The sequence below is a fragment of the Phragmites australis genome, chromosome 1 (genome assembly GCF_958298935.1).
Source record: "Phragmites australis chromosome 1, lpPhrAust1.1, whole genome shotgun sequence".
Classification (NCBI taxonomy): domain Eukaryota; kingdom Viridiplantae; phylum Streptophyta; class Magnoliopsida; order Poales; family Poaceae; genus Phragmites; species Phragmites australis.
The window spans coordinates 2,956,021-2,973,941 of NC_084921.1; positions in this window are offsets into that span (position 1 = coordinate 2,956,021).

Consider the following 17,921-nt stretch of genomic DNA (forward strand, 5'->3'; position numbering starts at 1 on the left):
TGGAAGGAACAGGGGTGGGCTTGAAATGGTGGACGCACACGGAAATCCTACCCCACGCGTGTACATCTGCATCTAGTTACCCTAATAGCGTGTGTGATGTGGCCATATAGTATGTACACCTATCATTACACTTTATATTTTGTGCGATCTAACACCAAAGAATTGGAAGCTGGACCACTTACCTTTATGGTGAAATTTCACTCCGCTCGTCCTTCACTTGACGACATCTACGCCTCGTGATTTTGCCATCTCCTTAATCTGCCTCATGATTCATCGCAAAGAAATCGAAAGTTCCCAAAAATGTTATTCCGTGCCTTTGCTTCTCCTTCGTCTCTTTGGTCTGTCATGATTTTGCACAACTACGCCTCATGATTTTGCACAAACAAATAAAAAAGGAGCAAAAAAAGAAAAAAAAACCAAACACCTCCTGTTGATGCAACGGTCAGCGGCTCCACACCTACTTGATGGAGAAAGTGGCTGTCATATCTTTTAAGGCAAAATGGTGGATATTATTATAAAAGTGCTCATATTGAAAAATATTATCGACTGTGTCGATGATATATAAGACCCATGACCCACATGTTATCCGCTCACCGATGGTATTTTCTAACTTTTGCAACTTTGATGGTACTCAGCAAATTGCCCCCTCTTTTAAATACCCTTTCCTCCTTTCCCCATCTGGTATCCTCTCTGTCTACTCCCCTAAACCCCACAACTTGTCGATGACGATGACAAGTTGTGAGGTTACCTCCGCTTGATCTCCATGGTTTACCTCATGATTTTTCGCAAACCCACCTCCTCGTTGTGTTACACTTTATGTGTCTCATTCCTCTAGCTTGTGCGTTCCAAACACACAAGGTTGGGCTAGGCTAGACCACTTACCTTTCTAACAAAATTCCCTGCCTCTACCTCATGCCCTTCACATGTCGATGTCTCCGCCTCTGCTTCCTCTTTATCTCCTTGGTCCACTTCATGATTTTGCACATACATTAGGAAAAAGAGCCACAAAAATCACGTATCATTCGACGAGACAACCGGTGGCTCCACACCAACCTAACGGAGAAAGCATTCACCATGTCCTTTAAATACCCTTTCATCCCTTCCCCTTCTGGTCTCCTCTCTATCTCCTCCCACAAGCACCACAACTCAGTTGTGACTAGTTACGGGGATCACCTCTACTTCCGCTTCATCTTCTTGATCCACCTTATGATTTTGCATAAACAAATCAGAAAAAGAGCAAAAAAAAAAACACAATGCGCCCTACGTAAATGCAGCGATCGGCGTCTTCACACTTGTTTGATAGAGAAAGCGGCTGCCATGGCTATGGCACCGACCCAAATCTGTGATGAGTTATGTGGTTTGCTTTTGCTTCTGCTTCATCTCCTTGATCTGCTTCATGATTTTTCATGGCACTTCCTCCTCTTTGTGTTACACTTCATGTGTCTCAGTCCTCTAGCTTGTGCGTTCCAACCACATAGGGTTGGGCTGGGCTAGATCGCTTACCTTTCTGACAAAATTCCAATAGTAACTCATGCCCTTAACCTGTCGATGTCTCTGCCTCCTGTTCCACTTTATCTCCTTGATCTGTCTCATGTTTTTGCACATACAAATTAGGAAAATACCCAAAAAAATTCATGCACCATTCGATGTTGTGGCCGGCGGCTCCCCACCAACCTGATGGAGAAAGAGGAAGCCATGGCAACAGCGCCAATGCAAATCTATAGCAAGTTTGTGTGGTTTGCCTCCACTTCCACCTCATCTCTTTGATCTGCCTCATGATTTTGCACAAACATATTAGAAAAGGAGCAAAAAAAAAACATGCACCCCATGTCAACGCGACGGCCAATGACTCCATGTTAACCTAATGGTGAAAGCGCCATGGCTATGGTACCGACACAAATCTGCGACGAGTTGTGGGGTTTGCCTCTACTTTCGCTTCATCTCCTTGGTCTGCCTCATGATTTTTCACGGCACTTCCTCCTAGTTGGGTTACACTTTATGTATCTCATTACAGTAACTTGTGTGTTCTAACAACATAAGGTTGGGCTGAGCTAGACCACTTACCTTTCTGATGAAATTACCTTCACCACCTCAGAACAGGATATCACAGATGGTTGTTAAACCCTATCATGGACGGGTTTGATTTTCGTATGTGTAAAAGTATTTGTGATATCGAACTTATCACAGACGGTTAACACCCTATCTGTAACATAGCTACATACAGACGACTTTTTGTTAATGTCCATCTATATCTTATGACACATAATAGATGTTTTTTTCTTAATGTCTGTCTATAATACAATTTTAAGAAAAATAGGATTTTCACACCTAGGCCAGTCATCACACGACCCATGACATGTCATCACATAAGTCACACAATTTTTCGCACGAAATATGTGCCGGTGTGATTTATGAGCATCGAACCTGCGACCTTCAACCTCATGTGTAAACTCCTTACCATCTTACTTATACATCATTGATGATAGTAATATAATATTTTACCATTTGGACCCTTATTCACATCACAGATGATTTTTCTTAATATTCGTATGTGTGTTATGACACATCACAGACGATTTTTGTTAATATCTGTTTGTATCTTATGACATATCACATGCGGTTTTTATTATTGTCCATCTGTGTCTTCACATCATAGACGGATTTTCTTAATATCCATGTGTCTTATGACATATCACAGACAATTTTTCGTAATGTCCATCTGTATCTTATGAAACATCACAAACGGTTTTTCTTAATATCCATTTGTGTCTTCTCATAGACGATTTCTATCGAAAATCGTCTTTGACTTCTGACATACCAAGACGACCAATCATGTTACAAACACATTTATTTTAGCAACCATCTCTAGGTACTTTGTCATTGACTGATCTTAGAAAATTGTCTGTGACACTCCGTTTGCTATCATTATGCCTCTTATCTCACACCCGTCACCTATCGATGTCTCGCTTTTGCTTCATCTCCTTGGCCCACTCATGATTTTACACAATGCCTCGTGTTTTTTCACAAACATGTTCTGAAAAGGAGTAAAAAAATCACACACTATTCGATGTGGTGGTCAGCGGCTCCACACCAACTTGATGGAGAAAGCAACTGCCATTACTGCGACGCTAACACAAATCTGTGATGAGTTGTAGGGTTTGTCTCTGCTTTTGCTTCATCTCCTTGGTCCGCCTCTGGATATTACACACCTCACGATCTTGCACAAACAAATTAGGAAAAAGAGCCAAAAAATTACGCACCATTCGACACGTCGGTTATCGGCTCCACACCAACCTAATGGCGAACACGGCTATCGTGGCTGCAACACTGACGCAACCTTGCAATGAGTTGTTGGGTTTTTAGAAAGAGATAGTGGAGACCAGAGTTATGGGGGTTGGGGCGCTAGATGAATCAACGGGTGTTGTCAACACGATATGTTGGAAAAATAGCCACTTCTTCGACGCCCACCCTTTCCCCGGTGCCTCCTCATCCTTGATAACATATCCTTGGCACGAAGCAAACTTTTTTTGGCTTTACTAATGTTTACAATTGAAACTTTGACTAACAATAAACTTTAGTTGTGTAGAATTATATCCCTTCTCCTCACATTTTCTATACAACAAAAAAAAACATGTGCACACCATGTGTTATGTGCAATGCCTTTATTGTCTTGCTCAGCAACAGCTCATCATGTACCAGAATGGCAATATTTGTGATGGTATCATTCATTGTACAATGTATGTATTGTAGCTATGGAAAAATACACAACATATACACCAAGCTTAATATTTGGGATGACAACTCTATACCATGCGTTTAACTAAATGTAATATCTAGAATGATGTTTTTATAATGTGAGGATAGAATTTTTATAATGTGTTCCCGTTGTCCTGGTAGACGAGCACACAATATGTTTCTCTGAAACACTTTCCCCTCACTTGTGCAATTAATCAGTTAATCACACAACATGTCTACTATATTTTTCCCATACAGCATGTACACTAGGTGTGATATATGGAGTGATATTTTTATTGGTACTACGTAATTGTTATCGTTGCTGATGACCACATAGCATGTACACCAAGTTTAGTATCCGGAAAGATATCTTTATACATGTCCATTGTCCTAGTAGTGGACGACCACACCTTGTGTAATATCTGAAATTATATCATTATATCATGTCTCCGTTGCCTGAGAAAACGATCACACAACATCTACACCAAGCGTAATTTTTTGGAATGATATATTTATATAATGTATTTGTTGCCCAAATGTATGATCAAAACAGCTTGGTAAAACAAGCTTGCATGATATCTGGAATGGTATCTTCATACTACGTGCCAACTATCCGGGCATGCATTTGATTTTAGTAGACATAAGTATATATGAAAAACATATTTCTATAAACTAAACATAAATATATGCCAGCAAACAATTAATGTAATGTGTATGAGGAGTGTATTGCGCACATGGTGATTTTGCAACCATTTTGGTTTATCCGTTTGCTCATTTCAATAAGATTACAGAATGCTTGCAGATATAGAGCAACATGTTAAAATATATGGGCTCATAAAAAAGCTGTTTGGAGATTCAATCTTTTGTACACATTAAAAAAGACAAATGAATTATATTGAAAATATAAGGTTGCGCAACCTTCTCTCTTTAAGGATTAAAGTCAACAAACTTTTGTGCACCGTTTTGTACCAAGCACTACATTCATGTTTGTACTTTTTTTTTTTTTGGAGTTTTCTAGAGTGTATGTTCTGGCTTGTGAGTCACCATTCTATGCACTACAAAAATATATACATGACATGCTGATGATCCTCTTTCTGATGTCAATATAGATATTGTTACATTGAAAACGTACGGTACTCTGATACACATGATGTGGAAGTATTGAAGTCCAATAATAAAGAGAGTAGAGGCGAGTCAAGTGGGACGCTGTTGTGTTTTAGCGTGGTTCTTGAAACCAAACCTGAAAGTAAACTTGTGACCATATAGTATACATCGGTTGGATGAGCCAATATGCGGTTTGAAAACATTCTATTTCAAATAATTTTGAATTTTAAACCAGTAAGTTTTTTACTTTAATTTATATGAAATAGTACCGACCTTATATAGTAGATAATAGTGCATGGTTAACCAAGAGAATGACACATAGCTCAGTTGGTTGTTGCCCTCTGTGCAAGCGAGGCATGGATGGGTGAGGTTATGTAGGACCAAGAAATAGGATTTGACACGAAAATAATCGTCATGGAATAATGGGGATCGGAGGCTCAAGTAGAGGAGAGATTGACAATGGATCGGATGTTATGTAAAGGAATGAGAGGTGTCGGTGCAAATGGTGATCAATGAGGATCGAACTGATGTAATTAACAAATAAGCAAAACTCAATAGGAAGGATATTAAATGGTCCAACCACACAAGGTGTATAGGAGACTAGAAGAGGGTATAGTGGACATGGTCTGCGGGAAATCAATCAGGGAATATAGGAAAATGGTCCAAACAAATGTTTTAGGAAGAGAGGCACAAGATCAAACAAGACATTCAATTTTCCATCCTATCCTGGGCTGGTCCATTCAAGTGTGGATGGAGCCTAAAAAATCTATCATTTTTTGTATAATAAAATTTAATGGAAATTTGAGCCAAAGCCCTAGGTGAAGCCTAGGCTGCCATAGGCCTGGTTCCGCACTTGTACTAACATATTTACAAAGTTGAAGTTGAATAGGCTGGCCTTCAACTTATAGGCTAGACATATAGCATGATGTATAGGGTTCATCCCTGATAATGATTTCGGTGTGTACTGGTCGATAGGTGTGTGAACAATATTTATGGTGTGCATGTATTTGTGATGAACTCAAGAACATAGGGGATCCAAGTTTAAGCCTCCCGAAGGATAATAGTCCTACATTTTGTATATTTTGTTATCAGTGTTTGTGAACTGGTTACAGATGAGTCCCCTTCTGCTAGACCCGTTCTCCTCTTTATATACAAGAGAATGAGAACTTACAAGTGAGCCATTTTCTACTGACCCATACCTAGCTAGAGGTACTTTTCTCACGCCATTATCACGCGGAGCGTGCGTGTCACACCTTGCGCCGATGGTACTATGGGGCCTGTCCCATCCTCTTGGACACTTCCACTCTTACCTTACCTCAATAGCCTTGTATGTCCCCTCGTTATGCGCCGTAAGCTTATCTGCCAAGCCATTCCATCCCAGCATTCTGTGAGTTTGTCCGCAAACTCGTCCACTTGTCTGGTCATTTTGCAGACTCTGTCTCATCTGTTGCGTGGTGCTAAGTTGGTCCGCAACACCCCACTCTATAGCAATTAATGCTATGAGACGGGGCACTGCCCATCTACGTCGGCCACGACTTTGTTTGCTAGAGGAGGAGCCTCAGGAAGGAAATCAGTTGAGTAGATATCAATAAATTTGACTTAGACAAGTTAGATCTTGGACGCCTCATGGCAAACAAGGGCTGGTCATGGGATCACATTAAATTGCAAGGAGACTAGTCGCGTAAGCCTCGCGCTGGTCGTGCTAGCCAAGGGTTGGTCGTGCGATGGGCCAGGGTTCAGGAAATATCCCCGGTCGGACGCCATACCCCCATACTCAATACTCTTACAGTAGCCCCCAAGCTTCTCCGTGGTCGTGGTCAGGTCTAGTCGCACCACTTGGGCCCTGAGGGAACATAGTCTACCTAGAGAGTAGTCGCCGACGACGTTAGCTTTCAGAGTTCGACTCTGAACTTCACGTCATGTGAGGAGGTTAAGCATCCTGATAGAGAGAGAGAGAGAGAGAGAGAGAGAAAGAGAGATTGCCGCTTGGCCTGAGGGACTTTCAATTCCCCATGCACACCCTCTTGGATTTCGAGCGGTTCGTATGCCGCACCGGTTGAGGTTCCTTAGTACTTCCGAGAGTGAGGTGTCATGATGGGATGTGTATAAAAAACTAAGGTGTTGGAGCCCCCACGCAGCCACACGTGCACAGTTTTGACTGGCAATCGGCCATGAGCCCCTTGGGTAGTAAATGATAGGATCGGGGACATTTCCTACAGTGGCTCCGCCTTCCACTCTAGGCGTGAATCAATGGCTGATAGGACTATAAAAGCAAGAGTTTACCCAGCCGGACACACATCAATGCTTTTTGCAAGGCAAGAAGGCAACTCTTCTTGTGGATCATGACGTCCTCCTCCTATTCTTTGTTTGGAAGAACGATGATTTTGGAGGATTTGGCAAGGGCCAAGTTGCCTCTGATGCCGGCTCTGCTTGCTGTGGTGCCCCAGGGGCAAACAATCTCAAGGTCCCGCTTGCAGGGTTGGAGCTGACCACCATCATGCTTCCCTCGCTACAGAGAGGGTCTCCCCTGCCGCTCCCACTCTATCTCCGACCTGAGTGGTTGCCCTTATCGAGATAATCGACATCTCCGACGACGACGAGATAGACTGGGACCTTCTGAACGAGGAGACCAACGAAGAGGTGAAGGCAAAGGAGAAGCTGAAGGAGGGTCAGCTGGGTTTGCTGGCGCCAGTCAGTAGCTCCAGTAGGGTCTTCACGTTGGCCACCCTCCCTGGCCCTCACGCAGGCCGTCGTCTGATTCCCAGGGTGATCAGCTGCCACCCCAAGGAAGATTATAAGAGGTTTCTCGAGTCGTTTAAGGGCAAGTTGGTCCATATACTTCTAAACTATTGGAGGAGGTGGATCCTTATGATTTGCAAGACTTATGCGAAACCTTTCACCTGGCTCTAGCCACTCAAGTTGATAGGGAAGGAACAAGAATGTAATAGGGTAGTTAGGCCAGTCGAATATAATCGACCTGCCTGTAACCTATCTTTTCCATGAACGAATATGTTCCAGCCCTTCCTGATGGCCTTGCCAATGGCTGGAAGACCATACGGGAGCCCCGCGGGTTTTGGACCGTCTAGTCTGAACTATTATTTGGCGTGTCCAGAGAGTTTTCTCTGTACTGTCATAGTTAGTAGGCTCTGATTGTTCCGCCCTGCTCATTAGTTAAGCTTTCAAAGCACGGGACAACCTTTAGCTCAACAAGTCTCTCCGCGGCGACTAGCGCCTGACTCGAGTGGGGACTTGTGGCCTTGTGGTTGCTATCCCGAGCCATTCGTACCTTTGACATTGCACTAGCAGCAATCCCACACTGTTCAAGAGCCCTCAACCATCTAGTTGTCGTAACTTCCTAGTCGCCAGATCTCGTAGTGGTTGTTGAGCATTGTCGTGTGCTGTGGTTGGAGAGCCACTCTAGCGGGGGGTCCATTATTGGTCTTGAAATCCTGCAAAACAGAGAGTCTGGTCTTTTGAACTTTAAAAACTTACAAGTTATATTCCACGCCCATCCAGAAGGTTCCGCAAAATAGAGAAACAAACCCTTCTCCTAGCAACCCTACACATAGAACTTGCACAACAGGACAATATTCCAGGAGTTGTGTAATTCATGGTCATCCTCCATGGCTAGCTTGATCACACCAGGTTAGGTGATATCGACCACCTTGTAGGGCACTTCCCACTTAGGGGAGAGTTTATTCTGACCGATCTTATTCTGAATTTGCCTAAGGACGAGGTCATCTATGACCAGTCTCCGCTCCTACACCTTGTGGTTGTGATAGCGTTTGAGGCTTTGTTGATATTGGGCAGCTCGAATTAGAGCACACTCATGAAACTCTTCGATCGGGTTTACATCATCCTCTCATCGCGCCACCTGGTTGTCATCCGAGTAGTTGGCCACTCGAGGTGACTGAAAGGCGATCTTGGAGGGGAGCATTTCCTCTGCACCAAAAATAAGGAAGAAAGGGGTTTCGGCCATAGCCCTGCTGGGAGTCATTCGCAGCAACTAGAGTATTGTGGGTAGTTCATCCACCTAGAGTCTTGAATAGCTTTTAAGCTGATCAAAGATCTGGGTTTTAATCCCTTGCAATATCATCTTTGCCCTTTCGACATGTCTGTTACTCTGTGGGTGTGTCATCGATGCATAGAAAACTTTGGTCCCGATCTCTTCGCAGTAGTCCTGAAAAGCACTACTGGCAAACTAAGTCCCATTATCCGTAACTATTTGATTTGTACTACCAAACTGCACTACTAGCCCCCGTATGAACTTAATTCTTGTTGCAGCGATGATCTTCCTAACAGGTCCGGCCTCTATCCACTTGGTAAATTTGTCGACTGTCACGAATAGGAATTCAAAACCGCCTGAGGCTTTAGGGAATGGTCCCACAATATCGAGTCACCAGACAATGAAAGGCCAAGAGAGTGGTACAGTTTGCAGTGCTTGGGCTGGTAGATTGGTTTATTGACCATGGTATTGACATGACTCGCACCGTTTCACCAACTCGCAAACATCCTGGAGGGTAGTGGGCTAATAAAATCTTTGCCGGAACGCTTTTTTGACCAGAGTGCGGTACGAAGTATGACTACCACATATGCCTCCTTGGATATCAGAGAGCATTGTGCTCTCCTTTTCCTGAGTGATGCTTTTCATTTAAGGTCGTTGCTCCCGTGGGGGTAAAGACGTCCCTCTAACAGGGAGTATCTGTGGGCCTGTCGTGAGAATCTTTTTTTTGTTAATGCGTCATCATTAGGGATTGCTCGATTTTGAAGGTAGTCGAAGATCTGATCCATCTAGATCGTACCTGAATCGAGCAGTGCGACCACATGATGGCCACCCATGGTCGATGGCACCGAAAGAGGTGTTGCCTCCAAAGGTGTTGCCTCTGGTGCTCCGTTTTAAAGTGGAGCATCCCCTTCACCTTGGCTCGAGACCGTGGTGAATGGTCGTGAGAGTCTTTTCTCAAAGATTCCGGCTATGACAGGTTTGTGAGAATAAGCTAGATGGGTCAGCTCATCAGTTAGGAATTTTTCCTTGCGAGGGACATGCTTGACTTTGAAATTGAAAAAACATCGCTCTAGTCTTCTCACTTCGCTCTAGTCAGATCAGAGCACTGAAACTCATTATGCACTTGGTCCAATAGCGAGTCCACTATCGCAAACAGATGTTTAATCCTAAGTGCATAGGTTGCTCGCATTCCAGATAAGAGGCCCTCGTATTCCGCAATATTGTTAATAGCTGAAAAATATAATTAAACTATGTACCTAAGGAGGTCACCGATTGGTGAGATCAGGACCACTCCAGCCCCTGCTCCATTAAGCGTGAATGATCCGTCAAAGTGCATGGTCTAATGCTCATCTGCCTCTGGTCGATGTACCTGCTCGGGCTCAAAGGATGACCACTCGGCCACAAAATCGACCAGCGTCTGGGACTTGATAGCCATTCGGAGAATGAACTGGAGATCAAACTCCCCAAGCTATACTGCCCACTTTGCTGTTCTTCCTGCTGCATCCCTATTATGAAGAATTTTTCTAATCGGGAGCGATGAGATCACCTTGATTTTGTGATCCTGGAATTAGTGTCTGAGCTTACGAGAGGCCATCATAATGGCATATAGCTGCTTCTGAGTCTATGGGTACTGAGCCTTCACGTTGTGTAAGACCTCACTGACGTCGTACACTGGTCGTTGAAGACCTTCTTGCTTAAGGACTAGTACCGCGCTCGTGACCTGTGGGGTAGCTGCAACATAGAGCAAGAGCTCCTCATCTGGTCGAAGTGTGGTCAGTACAGGAGGGGAGGAGTGGTACCTTTTTAGATCTTGGAGGGCCGTTTCTGCTTCTGAAGTCCACCATAAGTGGTCGCTCTTCTTCAGGAGCTTAAAGAGCGACAACCCCTTCTCTCCCAGCCTTGAGATGAACCTGCTCAAAGTTGCCACACATCTTGTTAGTTTTTGGACTTCTTTTAGCTGGGTTGGGGATTTCATCTAGTTGATGGCTCTGATCTTATTAAGGTTTGCCTTTATTCCTCGACTAGAAATAAGGAACCCGAGCAACTTTCCTGATGGGACTTCGAACATGCACTTCTCATGGTTCAGCTTCATGTTGTACAACTGAAGGTTGTCGAACGTTTCCTTGAGGTCCACTACCAAGTTGTCCCTGATTCTACTCTTTATGACCACATCATCAACATACGTCTCAACATATCTACTGAGCTATGGCTGAAGAATGAGCTGAATACAACGCTGGTAAGTGGCACAAACACTTTTTAAACCAAAAGACATTTTTACATAGCAAAAGACCCCGAAGGGTGTCACAAAAGCAGTCTTCTCCTCATCCTCCCTATACATCCCTATACATGCTAATCTAGTGGTACCCCGGACGGGCATCTAAGAAGCTTAGAAGATCGCTGCCAGCAATTGAGTTAACAAGATGGTTGATCTGGGGTAGAGGGCATAGATCTTTGGGCACGCCTTGTTGAGATCAATGAAGTCGATGCACATCCTCCACTTACCATTGTGTTTTTGGACCATGATTGGGTTGACTAGCCACTTTGGATACTGTATTTCTTGGATGAAGCCTGCTTCCAGGAGCTTGTCGATCTCTTTATGAAGTTCTTCCTTTCGGTCGGTTGTGAACCGACGCACTTTTTGTTTGACTGGTCACACGTTAGGTCGCATTGATAATTTGTGCTCGATCACATCCCTGGGGACTCTGAGCATATCAGACGAACTCCATAAAAAGATGTGCGCATTCACTCGGAGGAAAAGTGATGGGTGTGAGTTCCTATTTTGGGTCCAGCTCAGCTCCTATCTGGACCATCCTGGTCTGGTTGGAGTCGCCAAGGTGTACTACCTTGAGCTACTCATCCTGGCTGGTGGCGACGTGAGCTTTTACGGGGCGGCCCCTAGGCGTAGCATTCTCCGACTACGACCCAAGAGTTAGATCGACCATATTGAGGCTCCCCTTGTCGTAGTGCAGGGTCGTCTTGGTGTTGTCAAAGATGCTGATGGCCCCGGTAGGACCAGGAATCTTGATCACCTAATATGTGTAGTGGGCGACGACCATGAACTGGTTCATCGCTGGTCACCCCAGGATTGTGTTATAAGCGGTCCTGAAGTTTGCCACATCAAAAAAGACCCTTTCAGTCCTAAAGTTACTTGGCAAGCTGAAGGTGACGAGCAGCTCGACCCGCCCTAAGGGCTTAGTTGAAGAGCCTGGGTTTATCCCAAAGAAGGGGGAGACAGTTTCAATGCGCTTGTTGTGTGTTAATCCCTGACAATTATTCCGGGGTGTATCAGATGACGGGTGTGTGATTTGCATTCTGGGTGTGCCTGTAGAATGTGCGTGTGTGTATGTTGCTCAAGAACACTAGAGATATCCAGGTTCAGCCCCCCTGAGGTAATAGCCCTACATCCTATGTATTCTTCTCAAGGAGTATGTCCCTCCTTTCAATAGATATCCCCTCCCCTTTATATTCTAGAGGGGGTAGGAGCCTTACTTGTGGGGCCAAAAAGAGACCCATGCCTGCCTAGATGATCAATATAGGCTATCATTACAGAATACGAATGCGTTATGCCTGCCCTAGAGCACTGCGATGTACATCACATCCATCGGCCACCTCCCCGCTTGTCGCGCGCAGGTCGTCCGACCTATCCTATCCCACCGTCGATTTCCCATACGCGCTTGCCACTCCCCCTGTTGTGTCTGTGAGCCTGTCCTGCAACAATTAATGTTGCAGGACGGGACACGAGAACCCTGCGCTGGACATGCCGCCTCAGCCGGAGTGAACCGCCTGGGAAAGGAAAAACGGCATGAGTAGCGACATTAAATGAGGTTTGACTGGCCAGACGAGTACCTGCCCCGCGACCAGCAAGGGCTGGTTGTGGGAAATCCTCCGAAGGTCAGGGTCATGGTCGTGCTGGTGCCGACTGGTAGCGCGGTGGGCCCAAGCCAAAGAAAGAAAGCTAATACTGCCAAAACTGGTCGTTACGGGCCATCCCAGTGGGGGACCACTATATTCTTTACATCGAAAGTGCTCCTTGGGATTTGTAGGGTGTCCATCACGTCGGCGAAGAGGAGTTTGATGGAGCTACCTCCATCGATGAGCACGCGACCAAGTCGGATGTTCTGAATGGTGGGTCCGGCCATAATAGGGTAGCAACCAGATCGCTTGACACATGTGGGGTGGTCGGTCTGATTGAAGGTAAGGAGCACCTCCGACCACTTTAGACGCGGGCTTGGGCCCGGCATGGTCGCCTACACCTCCTGGACCACCAACTTGTATTCCTTGTTCGAGAAATATGTTGCGACACCCCTGAAGATGTGGTGGATCATGTGATCAGTCTGCTGGTACCCCAGTACTGACTGGTTAGGGTCATCCTCAGCCTTACCATCCTCGATGTGCCTGGATTTACACTCTCCATGCTCCTTGTAGATGATGCCCACACGACCTTACACTCGGTCAGGTCCCTGGCATATGTACGGTGGATCGGGCAGTAGCCACGACCCTTCTTTCTCTTCTTTTTCTTGAAGCACCAGTGCAGTTGGCCGGTCAGCTTGACCGCCAGGATGTTGGACGGTCCTTCCTTGTGTTTGTTCTTTTTCTCCTTCCGGCCTACCCCTTTGGAGGAGGCAGGCTGGTCAGAGGTCAGCCGCGACCTGGCATCAATTTGATGCTCTCGAGCCTCGGTGGCCTGTGCGCACTTGTCTGCGAGCTCAAAGATCTCGGTAGTGCTTCAGATTTCCTTGGTGGTCAGCTTCTCGACCATCTTTTGGTCTCTGACCCCTCTCTTAAATGTTATGACCACGGATTCATCCGTGATCCTTGGAATGGTGTTTTGGCACTTGGTGAAGCACCGGATGAAGTCTCGTAACAACTCACCTTGTCACTGCCTGACTTGGTACAGGTCATCCTCGACCCCAGGTCAGGCATAGGTCCCCAGAAAGTTGGCAATAAACTTGTCACACATATCCTCCCAGGAGTGAACCGACTCGTGGGGGAGGTTCATAAGCTAGGACCGGGCTAAACCGGTCAAGGCGGTCGGGAAGTAGTTGGTCATGACTTTTTCGTAGCCTCCTACGACCTGCACCATGGTGGTGTAGATTTGAAGGAACTCCTCGAAGTTGGTCGAGCCCTCGTACTTTTCGGCTAGGACTAGTCAGAACTTGTTCGACGAGTGCACCTCTCGTAGCTGAGCTCATAAGGCGTTGCACCCCGTTCCATAACTAGGAGTCACCCGCTGATGTGCGACAACGCATGCTCAGGGAGAGAGACGTCGGTCACATGGTCCTGGGAAGGGGATTGAGGAATCTAACACCTCCCTGTGTGGGGGAGGCGAGTGATAGGGCTTTTTTTCCCTTTTCATGTTCTCACCGGGTGCGGTCCTCCTACTCTCGGGTGGTCACCTGGCTCTGGATTACGTTGTGGAGGTCGCGATTGCCCAGAGAGTCACACAGGTCAGAGGGTTGGCTGTCCTGACGCGGCGAGGGTCTTCGAGTGCTCCCTGTTATCAAGGGAGGATGCGATCTTTCCTACCGTGGTGCCTGTTGCGATTCTTGTCGATCGTAAACTTCACTAGTCCTAGCGATGGACCTGGTGTTTGCCACCACAATTTGGCATCGGCCGGTCTCAACTAGGAGGGTGAGGTCATGCAACTATGGCGCTACTGGTGAACCTTCTGGTACTGCTACCAGTGGGTGGCTAAGAAGTATTCGCACGGCCTGCATATTCTATGCAGGAGTCATGACCTCATAATCGAGCTATCGAGTGCAAAGTGCCGACATATCACGAGAGGGAGCCCCCAACATTCATGCGGCATGACAACCTTTGGTGACGATGCCACCAAGGACCGTGTCCTCTGTGGTAGCTCCTCTGGGTGATGATGTGGTGGTTAGGGCTATGACAGAGCGTCCCCATGTCCGGCGCTGGCCTTTTTCCCCTTTGGGCGTGTGACCTGGGGATCATCGCCGGCACCTGGGACACGAGATCTTCCGTTGCCCCGTTTCATGAATTGTCATGCAAACTTCCCATTGAGTCTTGGAGCCTTCGGACTCCAATTCGGTGTCCTATACCTGGAGTACACCAGACTTATTTGGGTCGTACCCCATGACAAACACCTCGCGGTGATCGGGGTCCTCGAAACGGGACACAACAATTGCCGTAGATCTAGCCATGGGTAGCCCAATCTAATCTCCAACACTTACCAAAACGCAGAAACACACCCTCCTATTTGGCATGCCAACTGCGAGGGTTCATCTCTGACAATGATTCCAGGGTGTACCGATCGATAGCCACATGAACAACGTTTTCGGGGTGTGTGTGTATGTGTGTGTTTGTGATGAACTCAAGAGCACAGAGGTTATACAGGTTCAGGCCTCCTGAAAGATAATAGCCCTACGTCATATATATTTTGTTATCAGTGTTTGTGAACTGGATGCAAATGAGTCCCTTTTTGCAAGACCTGTTCTCCTCTTTATATACAAGAGAAGGAGAACTACAAGTGGGGCCCTTTTCTGCTGACCCATATCTAGCTAGATGTACTTTTCTCAGGCCATAATCACACGGAGCGTGCGCGCCGTACCTTGCGATGATGGTACTAGGGGCCCATCCTATCCACTTGAACGCCTCAACTCTTACCTTACCTCGATAGCCCTGCTTGTCCCCTCATCATGCGTCGTAAGCTTATCTGCCAAACCATTCTGTCATAGCCTTCCATGAGTCTGCTCGTAAACTCGTCCACTTGTCTGGTCGTTCTGTAGACCCTGTCCCATCTGTTGTGTGATGCAAAGTCAGTCCGTAACACCTCACTCTGTAACAATTAATACTACGGGACGGGACACTGCCCATCTGTGCCGGCCACGACTTTGTTTGCTGGAGGAGGAGCCTCAGGAAGGGAATCACTTGAGTAGATATCAATAAATACGACTTAGACAGGTTAGGTCTTGGACGGCCCGCGGCCAGCAAGGGCTGGTCGTGGGATCACATTAAATCACAAGAAGGCTAGTTGCGCAAGCATCACGCTGGTCATGCAAGCTAAGGGTTGGTCACATGATGGGCTAGGGTTCAGAAAATAACCCCCGTAGGACGCCATACCCCCATGGGGCCCGTTAGCCAGGATGCCTCCTTACTCAATACTCTGATACATGCATAATAGGAAACGATATTCTAGATCGGTAACGTATTAGAAGCCACGTAATTTTGTGTACTAAAATAATTATGCATACTAAGAGGCGCTTACACATCCACTCGAGTCATAACCCAGCTACAATAGCGCAAGGCAAACTCAAGGCGGATTCCCATTTTCGGTGTCGATTTGGCTGATCCCTTTCCTCCCACAGGCTCTCAGGCCTTGGATGGGGAGGAAAACTATCGAATCTGCATCCGGGGGTAGCTAGTAGGGTAGTTCTAGAGCTCGTTTGGTATAATTTTGGTATGGTGAGTGTAGTTTTTGGGTTCTGGATGGTTTGGTACTGAGTATTTGAAGCATATTGGTGCTGGATGTCAACCCTCCCTCGTCGACGCTCTCTTTTGGTGGTGGTGGCAATGTTAGTGGCTGAGCTGATGTTGTTGTTGTTCACAGCCGATGGCTTCATCAAGTTTGTCTCCAGTGCTTAGGTTCTAACCAATACTACTAATAATATCTTCCATTTGGAGTCCTGCCGAGCATTTATGCCATTTTATTTGCGCGATTTGTTCCTTTCTTGGTGCTTATGCGGTTTTAGTTGTCTTGTTGAAGATGAGATTGAAGGGATTTCAGATCCCCTTGCTTTGTCTATGTATCCATGTAGCTAGATCTTGGTTTGGCAATGCTGATCAAGGCTACTGGACCTCTAACTCTGGCAAACCAAAATTTAGTGGCACTAACTTGAAGATCCTTACGGAGTTCGGCATTGAGACTGCCTAATGCTCGTTCAATATCCTAGATGTGGCCCGGTAGAGCTTCCTGGTCACTGTTAGTTGCGGCTTTACAACGTTTGGGTCTTGGCGTCAACTCTGGTGAAGGGAAGAGGAGGTCTTTGGTGTCTTGCATCGCTGGCTTTAGCTCACTGGCATTGGATGCGGCGGAAGATAAGGCTGAGGTTGAAGATTGCAGAAAAGCCCTAGTTGTCCATTTTTTTTTTTTTTGCAATTTTTAGTTTTTGTATGAGGTGAATGTAAAATAGGAATGTATTTGCGCCTTATTTAAATGAAATCCTTCCACCTTCGCCGCGACAGCTGCAACAGCAGCAGCAGCAGCAGCAACAACAACAATAATAATAATAATAATTGTGCATACTAAGCAAGTTCCTACTAGATGTATTTTTATGTTAATTCGTCCAAAGTGGTCGATCAGTTAGTCTCCACAATTTACACAACCAGGGAAAATAGAAGTCCGAGAAACACATCTGCTTCATCGAGAAAAGAAAAAAGAAACACGCACGCTCGTCCGGTGAGTTACGTTGTAGGACGTTGATCTGTACATGTGGCAGCTGAGGGTACCAGTAACAATAAGCTCAGTTCCCTGTATGCGGGCCAGTGTGCCACGCCAGCTGTGGGCCCCAGTACCCTGCTGTCGGCGAGCCCAGCGGGTGGCGACAAGGATCCGACTTGAGGGGGCCGCGCGCGCGCTCTCTTTCTCTCCTCTCATTCTCACTGCTACGCGCCTTTTGCTTGTGACCGAGTGCTCTTTTTTTCTTTTCTTTTCTTTTCTTTCTCTATTTTTTTTTCTTTCTTTCTTCCCTTTTGCTTGTGCTGGTTTGTGGTTTCATGGTTGGAGATTCTCGTCTCGTGCATGCGCATGTGACTGGGGCGCCAGGCAAGATCTTGTACGTGCTGTCTGGGAGTCTGGCAAGTTGCATCTGCACCCTTCCTTCCTTGTATGTATCTCTGTTTCTTTCACCTCTCTTTCAGCTGCTCTCTTCTCAAGGAAAGTACTAGCATACAACTTGCTGCTTAATTTGCTTTCTCGTGCAAGAGAAGGTGAAGAAATAAAGGTTAATTGATACTCTCTCGGTCCCAAGATATATGGCGTATTAGAATTTAAAAAAGTCTTTTAAAGTATATTTTGACTATTAATTTATTTCGTAATATATTGCCAATTATTACA